General features: G+C 39.0%; 1 protein-coding gene across 1 annotated transcript in view; it reads right to left on the reverse strand.

The window, feature by feature from the left end:
• rab5c (RAB5C, member RAS oncogene family) overlaps window positions 1-7,818 on the reverse strand; it is a 31,211-nt gene extending 23,393 nt beyond the window's left edge. The window contains exon 1 of the mRNA XM_061981283.1: window positions 7,692-7,818. The gene's annotated coding sequence lies outside the window, so the exon portion shown is untranslated. The remainder of the gene's footprint in view (window positions 1-7,691) is intronic.
• Window positions 7,819-9,482: the final 1,664 nt, after the last annotated feature.

A 9,482-nucleotide genomic window follows, 5' to 3' on the forward strand; every position in this document is an offset into this window, starting at 1 on the left:
TTGAGTGTTGTTAAAAGAAAAGGTGATGTAACACAGTGGTGAACATGCCCTTTCCCAACTACTTTGGCACGTGTTGCAGCCATGAAATTCTAAGTTAACTATTATTTGCAAAAAAAAAAAACAAAGTTTATGAGTTTGAACATCAAATATCTTGTCTTTGTAGTGCATTCAATTGATTATGGGTTGAAAAGGATTTGCAAATCATTGCATTCCGTTTATATTTAAATCTAACACAATTTCCCAACTCATATGGAAACAGGGTTTGTACATATATACACATATGTATATACTGTATGTATACATATATATGTATATATATGTGTATTTGTGGTATCATCCAAAACTAATGTAAAGTATCAAACGACAGAAGAATAAGTGATTATTACATTTTAATAGAAGTGTAGATAGAACATGTTAAAAGAGAAAGTAACCAGATATTTACAGTAAATGAACAAGTAGATTAATAATTCATTTTCTACCACTTGTCCTTAATAATGTTGACAAAATAATAGAATGATAAATGATGCAATATGTTACTGCATGTCAGCAGACTAATTAGGAGCCTTTGTTTGTTTACTTACTACTAAAAGACAAGTTGTCTTGTATGTAGAGCTGGGCGATATATCGAATATACTCGATATATCGCGGGTTTGTCTCTGTGCGGTATAGAAAATGACTATATCGTGAGTATTCGAGTATACGTTCTCACGCAGTTGTTTTTAGCTGCGGGCATTACACTACAGGCGTTTCTCACTCTTGTCTCTCCTTCTCACAGAGACATAAAACAAGTGCACCTTCTTACATACTGTCGCGCGTGCAACGTCATACGCCCTCGCGGAGCAGAGAGGTAGCGACATGGGTAACGTTAGCTGTGGTGCAAGCGGAGAGGTGCGAATGGTATATGCGGTCCTCTCCAAGGTTTCTCATAGTCATTCACATCGACGTCCCACTGGGGTGAGTTTTTCCTTGCCCTTATGTGGGCTTTGTACCGAGGATGTCGTTGTGGCTTGTGCAGCCCTTTGAGACACTTGTGATTTAGGGCTCTATAAATAAACATTGATTGATTGATTGATAATACGAGAGAAAGAAGGTGTGAATCTGGTAACAAATGGACGATGAAGAATTCATTCTTAAGAAAAACAGCACGGGGTCCATTGCCTGGCGGTGGTTTGGCTTCAAGCGGAAAGATGTTGAACAGACAACCGTAATATGTCAAGTATGCGGCAAAAGCGTTGCTACAATAAGTAGCAGCACTACTAATTTGTAGCATGAATTGAAAAGTCACCCTCTAGAGAATGAAGAGTGCTTGAAACTCCGCATGTCAACATCTCCATTCGGTGCCACACCAACAAAATGCCGAAACAACCATTTCCAGATCAACACCGTATGAAAAAAATAGTCAACAACAGAAGGAGATAACGTCCGCAGGAACCTACCACATAGCGAAGGACATACACTATTTGATTTCCTATTATGCAGCTCATTTTTATTTGACACTTATTGAAATATCTTGTTTGACATCATGCACAAAAGTGCACTTAATTTGTTTTAAACTATTATAGTGGCGTTCTGTACAAAAGGTTCACTTTAATTTAGTGTTGTTTTGATATGTCATCTTAGTGACATCATGCACAAAAGTAACTTGTTTTAAAATGTCTCTGACAATCTTGCACTTTCTGTTTTGAAATGACATGAATGTTTGTGCCACTGCTTAATAACTGTTCAATAAATACAGTTTTGGTAAATTGACTTAGTTGTGATTTCCTTCTCAACATGAAAGTTTATCATTAGCATATATTAATGCAGTATGAACAAGAATGTTTTAATGTACACACATAGAATCATCATACTGGTGTGATTATATGCATCAAGTGTTAGTTCAAGGCTAAGGCAAAATAACGAGATATATATCGTGTATCGTGACGTAGCCTAAAAATATCAAGATAATAAAAGGCCTTATCGACCAACCCTACTTCTATGTTCACTATTTTATTTAAGGACTTAACTGCAATAAGAAACATATGTTTAATGTACCCTTTGATGTTTTGTTAAATTAAAGCCAATAATGCAATTTTTTTCTGGTCCCCTTTATTTAGAAAAGTACCGAAAAGTATCGAAATAATTTTAGTACCGGTACCAAAATATTGGGAGCAGGTGGGGAAAGTGTCCTGCCCAAGGACACAACGGCAGTGACGAGGATGGCGGAAGCGGGGATCGAACCTGGAACCCTCAAGTTTCTGGCATGGCCACTCTACCAACCGAGCTATACCAGCCCATACACATGTACATATACATATACATTACATACATATACATTATATATGTGTGTATATATATACACACACATATACAATATATATGTATATATATCCGGCTTCCTCCCACCTCCAAAGACATGCACCTGGGGATAGGTTGATTGGAACACTAAATTGGCCCTAGTGTGTGAATGTGAGTGTGAATTTTGCCTGTCTATCTGTGTTGGCCCTCCGATGAGGTGGCGACTTGTCCAGGGTGTACCCCGCCTTCCGCCCGATTGTAGCTGAGATAGGCTCCAGCGCCCCCCGCGACCCCAAAGGGAATAAGCGGTAGAAAATGGATGGATGGATATATACATATACAATATATATACACATATACATATTTGGGGCGGTATAGCGTAGTGGGTAGAGCGGCCGTGTCAGAAACCTTAGGGTTGCAGGTTCGCTCCCCGCCTCTTGACATCCAAATCGCTTGGTCAGGACACTTCACCCTTTCCCCGGTGCCGCTCCCACTGGTGAATGAATGATAGGTGGTGGTCGGAGGGGCCGTAGGCGCAAACTGCCAGCTTCGCTTCCGTCAGTCGTTACCATGAATTGATTAACTTGGACCCCGACTTAAACAAGTTGAAAAACTTATTCGGGTGTTACCATTTAGTGGTCAATTGTACAGAATATGTACTGTACTGTGCAATCTACTAATAAAAGTCTCAATCAATCAATCAGAAAGTGTACCCCAGGGCAGCTGTGACTACAAATGTAGCTTACCACCACCAGGTGTGAATGAATGATGGGTTCCCACTTCTCTGTGAGCGCTTTGAGTATCTAATAATAGAAAAGCGCGATATAAAATCTAATCCATTATAATAATAATTATTATTATATATATATATATATATACATATGTATTTATATATACACACATATATATTTATATATACTATGGGTGTAACGGTACGTGTTTTGTATTGAATCGTTTCGGTACGGGGGCTTCGGTTTGGTACAGGGGTGTACCGAACCAGTTTCTAAGCTAAAGTCTTAAGCTGCGTTGCTTCTTCTGCCTCTGTCTCAGCACCCAGCATTATCCCACCCACACAACCATCTGATTGGTACACACAAAGCGGTAACAGCCAATCAGCAGTGCGTATTCAGAGCGGTAACAGCCAATCAGCAGTGCGTATTCAGAGCGCATGTAGTCAGTGCTTCTGCGGTGGGGTTAGCAGATAGGTGTTTAGCAGGTGAACATCAGGCAGCGTACTCTCCCCAAATTAAAATAAACACCTCCCAGTCAACTACTTGTAACATCACTATGAGCCCGTTGACCTTCTAAAAACTTAAACTGCAGCTCAGCTCGCTTGCAGTCCAGGCTGGAGGTGAAGGCTAATTAACTTTTAGCGTAGCGTTAGCTCATTTTGCAGTGTGTGTGCGTGTGTGTGTGTGTAGTCTCACCTATTGCTATTGTACTATTTTTTTCAGCTATAGTTACATTAACCATTAGTAATGGAGCAGCCTAGTTTTGAATGGCAGGGTCCCTGCTATCACATGTTGATAAAAATATAACAATTGCATAACAAAAATCAACTACACGCTTCCCAAATGCTGTAATAAATTAAGCATGATGAGTTGACTTGAAACTGTTTAATGTTGCACTTTTTATATGTAGAAAAAAAGTTTTATCATTTTATTTAATCTGAGCAACAACTTGAGGCAGTTTAATGTTGATTAACGTGGGCAGAATTATTATAGTGTTGCCAATGTTAAAAGGATAAAGCCATTGTTTACAAATTTGGTAAATAAATAACTAAAAAAAATTATATTTTGTTGTTTTCTTACTGTACCGAAAATGAACCGAACCGTGACTTCTAAACCGAGGTACGTACCGAACTGAAATTTTTGTGTACCGTTACACCCCTAATATACACACACATACATAATATATATATATACATACATATACACACACATACATAATATACACACATATATATATATACATATATATATATAGATATATATATATATATATATATATATATATATATATATATACATATACATATACATATATATATACATATGGGACGGTGTGGCGCAGTGGAAGAGTGGCCGTGCGCGACCCGAGGGTCCCTGGTTCAATCCCCACCTAGTACCAACCTCGTCATGTCCGTTGTGTCCTGAGCAAGACACTTCACCCTTGCTCCTGATGGGTGCTGGTTAGCGCCTTGCTGGCAGCTCCCTCCATCAGTGTGTGAATGTGTGTGTGAATGGGTAAATGTGGAAGTAGTGTCAAAGCGCTTTGAGTACCTTGAAGGTAGAAAAGCGCTATACAAGTACAACCCATTTATCATTTATATACATATATATACATATACCGTATTTTCTGCACTATTAGCCGCACCTAAAAACCACAAATTTTCTCAAAAGCTGAGTGCGGCTTATAACCCGGTGCGCTTTATATATGGATTAATATTAAGATTCATTTTCATAAAGTTTAGGTCTCGCAACTACGGTAAACAGCCGCCATCTTTTTTCCCCGTAGAAGAGGAAGCGCTTCTTCTTCTACGGTAAGCAACCGCCAAGGTAAGCACCCGCCCCCATAGAAGAGGAAGCGCTTCTTCTTCTACTGTAAGCAACCACCAAGGTAAGCACCCGCCCCCGTAGAAGAAGAAGCGCGCGGATATTACGTTTCATTTCATTTGTGTGTTTACATCTGTAAAGACCACAAAATGGCTCCTATTAAGAGACACGTGTACAACGCAGAATTCAAACTCAAGGCAATAAGTCACGCAGTAGAACACGGAAATAGAGCAGCAACGAGAGAATTAAACATAAATGAATCAATGGTGCGTAGGTAGAGGAAGCAACAAGATGACCTGCGCCACTAAGACAGGGAGACAGCGCCGGACGACATACGCCAACATCTGCCAGTGGATTGTAAAAGCTTGGGCGGATATATCGGTCTCAACTGTGGTCCGAGCTTTCCGGAAGGCAGGATTCACGGAACTGCTGGACAACAACAGCGACATTGACTCTGATGACTTCGACGAGACGTAGCCGGCCATTTTGGATGCCGTATTCGCCCAACTTTTTAATTCAGACACTGAAGAAGAATTCAAGGGATTTATGGATGAGGAATAATTTCAGAAAGTGAGCTTTAAATGTTTATTTTGTGTGTTGTGTGACATTAACGTTCGAGCAACGTTGAGTTATTGATGTTGCTATTGCTCTGCACTAATTTGAGTGTTACTATTTTTGTGATTGCACATTTGCACATTACATTTTGGGGGTGAACAGAGTTGTTAGAACGCTGGTTTGTAATATATTATTAAAGTTTGACTGACCTATCTGACTGTTTTTTTTACATTCCCTTTAGCGCAGCGTAGGCGCGGCTTATAACCCGGGGCGGCTTATAGGTGAACAAAGTTTTGAAATATGCCATTCATTGAAGGTGCGGCTAATAACCCGGGGCGGCTTATAGTGCGGAAAATACGGTACACACACACACACACACACACACACACACACACACACACACACACACACACACACACACACACACACACACACACACACACACACACACACACACACACACACACACACACACACACACACACAAATTTCAGTTCGGTACGTACCTCGGTTTAGAGGTCACGGTTCGGTTAATTTTCGGTACAGTAAGAAAACAACAAAATATACATTTTTCAGTTATTTATTTACCAAATTTGTAAACAATGGCTTTATCCTTTTAACATTGGGAACACTATAATAATTCTGCCCACGTTAATCAACATTAAACTGCCTCAAGTTGTTGCTCAGATTAAATAAAATGACAAAACTTTTCTTCTACATATAAAAAGTGCAACATTAAACAGTTTCAAGTCAGCTCATCATGCTTAATTTATTACAGCATTTGGGAAGCGTGTAGTTGATTTTTATTATGTAATTGTTATATTTTTATCAACATGTGATAGCAGGGACCCTGCCATTCAAAACTAGGCTGCTCCATTAGCGTATATATACATACTGTATATATATATATACACAGTATATATATGTGTGTATATTAGGGGTGTAACGGTACATATAAATATATATGTGTATATATATATATATATATATATATATATATATATATATATATATATGTATGTGCGGGGAAAAAATCACAAGACTATTTCATCTCTACAGGCCTGTTTCATGAGGGGGGGTACCCTCAATCGTCAGGAGATTTCCTGACGATTGAGGGTACCCCCCCTCATGAAACAGGCCTGTAGAGATGAAATAGTCTTGTGATTTTTTTCCCACACATACATATATTGCGCTCTACTACGGTATCGAGCACTATTTTTTGGATAACCTTATTAAGACATATATATATATATATATATATATATATATATATATATATATATATATATATATATATATATATATATACACATATATTTATATATATTTATTAAATCGTGTTACATTTTTCAGCCATAATTGCCCAGCCCTCGGTGAAAGCTTCAATATGCAGTATAAAAATAAAAAGAACTATAAATCAGGGAGATGCAACTGACAAATAAAATGTTGAATTATTTTGCAATAAGCAGCTACTGGTCTTCTTACCCACCAAGTTCTCCAAATTGTTTTATTTTTTTAAAATCTGCATTTATGACAGGGCAGCGATATTTAATGAACACATCCTGCAGTGCAGTGAACTGAACTGGGCAAGGTCCGCTATAACAGGTTTGGTTTACAGCGTTCCATAATAATGTTTTTAAAAAAACCATCTCCATTGTACGCCTGATATTTAAAAAAGATATATATATTTATAATACAAGTAAAAGCGTCCGTTCGACATAATTCTGTGCGCATTCATGTTGCGTGTTCGTTGAAGAGAGAGGAGGCATTACAACGTTTGTTCATTTTTGGACGGACTTGTATCGCTCGGTGCTGAGATCTAATGTTACACACTTGTTACACACAATGTTACACACAATCTAATGTTACACACTTGGCGCAGGCAAACATGCTGACGTCAGCGTTCGCTAGCATGCTAGTTAGCATCAGCTGATAGGAGATAACAGGAAGCTGAGCAGCAACTTCACGTTAGCTTAGCTTAGCGGCTACATCAAAAACAACTTTTATTCTGCAACTGCGTCGTCAAGTCATTGACATGAATACAACGTCTACCTTGACATGGCTCACTCAACGGGAAGTCATCTTTTCATAAACCGATTAAAGTTACTAAAATGGTGTATTTTGTTTTTTTGTGTTCGGTGTCGGAAGGCTAACGCCAATTCTAGTCTTCAGGGACTTTTCGCCTGAGCGACCATTACAAAATGAAAAAGGGTGATATCCGGCGTACATTGACAGTTAGCCAGCCTGCACGACGCCTCGCCGGTTCATAAGACACTCCATTATTCGCTAAATGTTTTCACTTACAGTACTTTTTCTTCTTTGGCTGCTGTCATCTGCCGTCTTCTTCTTCTTCTTCAGCTCTGGCCTTTCCTTCCGGTTAGCGATTTTTCCGGGAACCGCCCACTTTTAGTCACCGCCCGCTTGACCAATGGCAGCCCCGTCGGCCCAAATCTCGCGACAGTCCACTTATCGCGATAAGGACCACCAAGCACTGGCAGTACTTTTTGTATTTATTTTAATTGTATTTTATTTATTGAACAACTGAACACACAAACAGCACACAATGTAAGTATACAAATTAAAGCACTTTTAACACATTTCAACATTCCATACATTCTCATTCTTTATACTAACAAAAAATGTAAAAAAAAAAAAAAGAGTAAAGTAAGAGACAATACAAAAAGATGAAACATTTTTAATAAATAATTCAATAATTCAAGGTCTTTTTTCTATTTCAAACCATTTTCCAAGATGTTATTAATAACGTAAAATCTTTAATCCAGTGGGAACATTTGGGTTACACTTTCAGAAATTAACATTTATGTATGAAAAATGTAGCTTGCAACATAATAGAGCTTTCTCTGTTGCGGGTCCCAAACTCTGGAACGATCTCCCTCTCCATGTGAGACAGGCCCCTTCTTTGGCTATTTTTAAGACCCTTCTTAAAACCCATTTTTATTCACTGGCTTTTAACCCAGCATGAGACTTTAAACTGTTTTTAGCTTTTAACTTTTTGAACTGTTTTTAATTTTTAAACTGTTTTTATCTAACAAACTGTTCTTAGGGTAATTTATATTTGCTTTTTAAATGTGTATTTTTATTTCTGTTTTAAATGTTATTTTTTAGTCTGTCCTTTGCCTCCATTTCTTTGTGGTGTACAGCCCTTTGTTTTTCAACTGTGCTTCTCTTTAAAGGGCTTTATAAATAAAGTTGGTATGGTATGGTATAATAATCCATCCATCCATCCATTTTCTACCGCTTATTCCCTTTAGGGTCGCGGGGGGCGCTGGAGCCTATCTCAGCTACAATCGGGCGGAAGGCGGGGTACACCCTGGACAAGTCACCACCTCATCGCAGGGCCAACACAGATAGACAGACAACATTCACACTCACATCCACACACTAGGGCCAATTTAGTGTTGCCAATCGACCTATCCCCATAATAATTTCTAGGTTGCTATCTTTCATAACTATACCAAATTTACATTATACTATAGAACGCCTCCCTCGGGAGGTGTTTAGGGCACGCCCGACCGGTAGGAGGCCGCGTGGAAGACCCAGGACACGTTGGGAAGACTATGTCTCCCGGCTGGCCTGGGAACGCCTCGTTGTCCCACAGGAAGAGCTGGACCAAGTGGCTGGGGAGAGGGAAGTCTGGGCTTCCCTGCTTAGGCTGCTGCCCCCGCGACCCGACCTCGGATAAGCGGAAGAAGATGGATGGATGGATGGATGGATAGTAATATGGACATTTCATTACTTTTATCTTTCAGCCAATCTCCGATCCCCTTCCAAAATAAATGTATAGTATCACATTCCAAAAATAAATACAAATTCTCATCTTCTATAGCAGTGTTTTTCAACCTTTTTTGAGCCAAAGCACATTTTTTTCATTGAAAAAATCGGAGGCACACCACCAGCAGAACTCATTAAAAAATTAAACTCAGCAGCTGATATTGACAATAAAAAGTTGTTGTTGCAATTATTGGATATGACTTTAAACCATAACCAAGCATGCATCAGTATAGCTCTTGTCTCAAAGTAGGTGTACTGTCACCACCTGTCACATCACGCCGTTTTTTTTGCTGTTTTCCTGTG

The sequence above is a fragment of the Nerophis lumbriciformis genome, linkage group LG24 (genome assembly GCF_033978685.3).
Source record: "Nerophis lumbriciformis linkage group LG24, RoL_Nlum_v2.1, whole genome shotgun sequence".
Lineage (NCBI taxonomy): Eukaryota > Metazoa > Chordata > Actinopteri > Syngnathiformes > Syngnathidae > Nerophis > Nerophis lumbriciformis.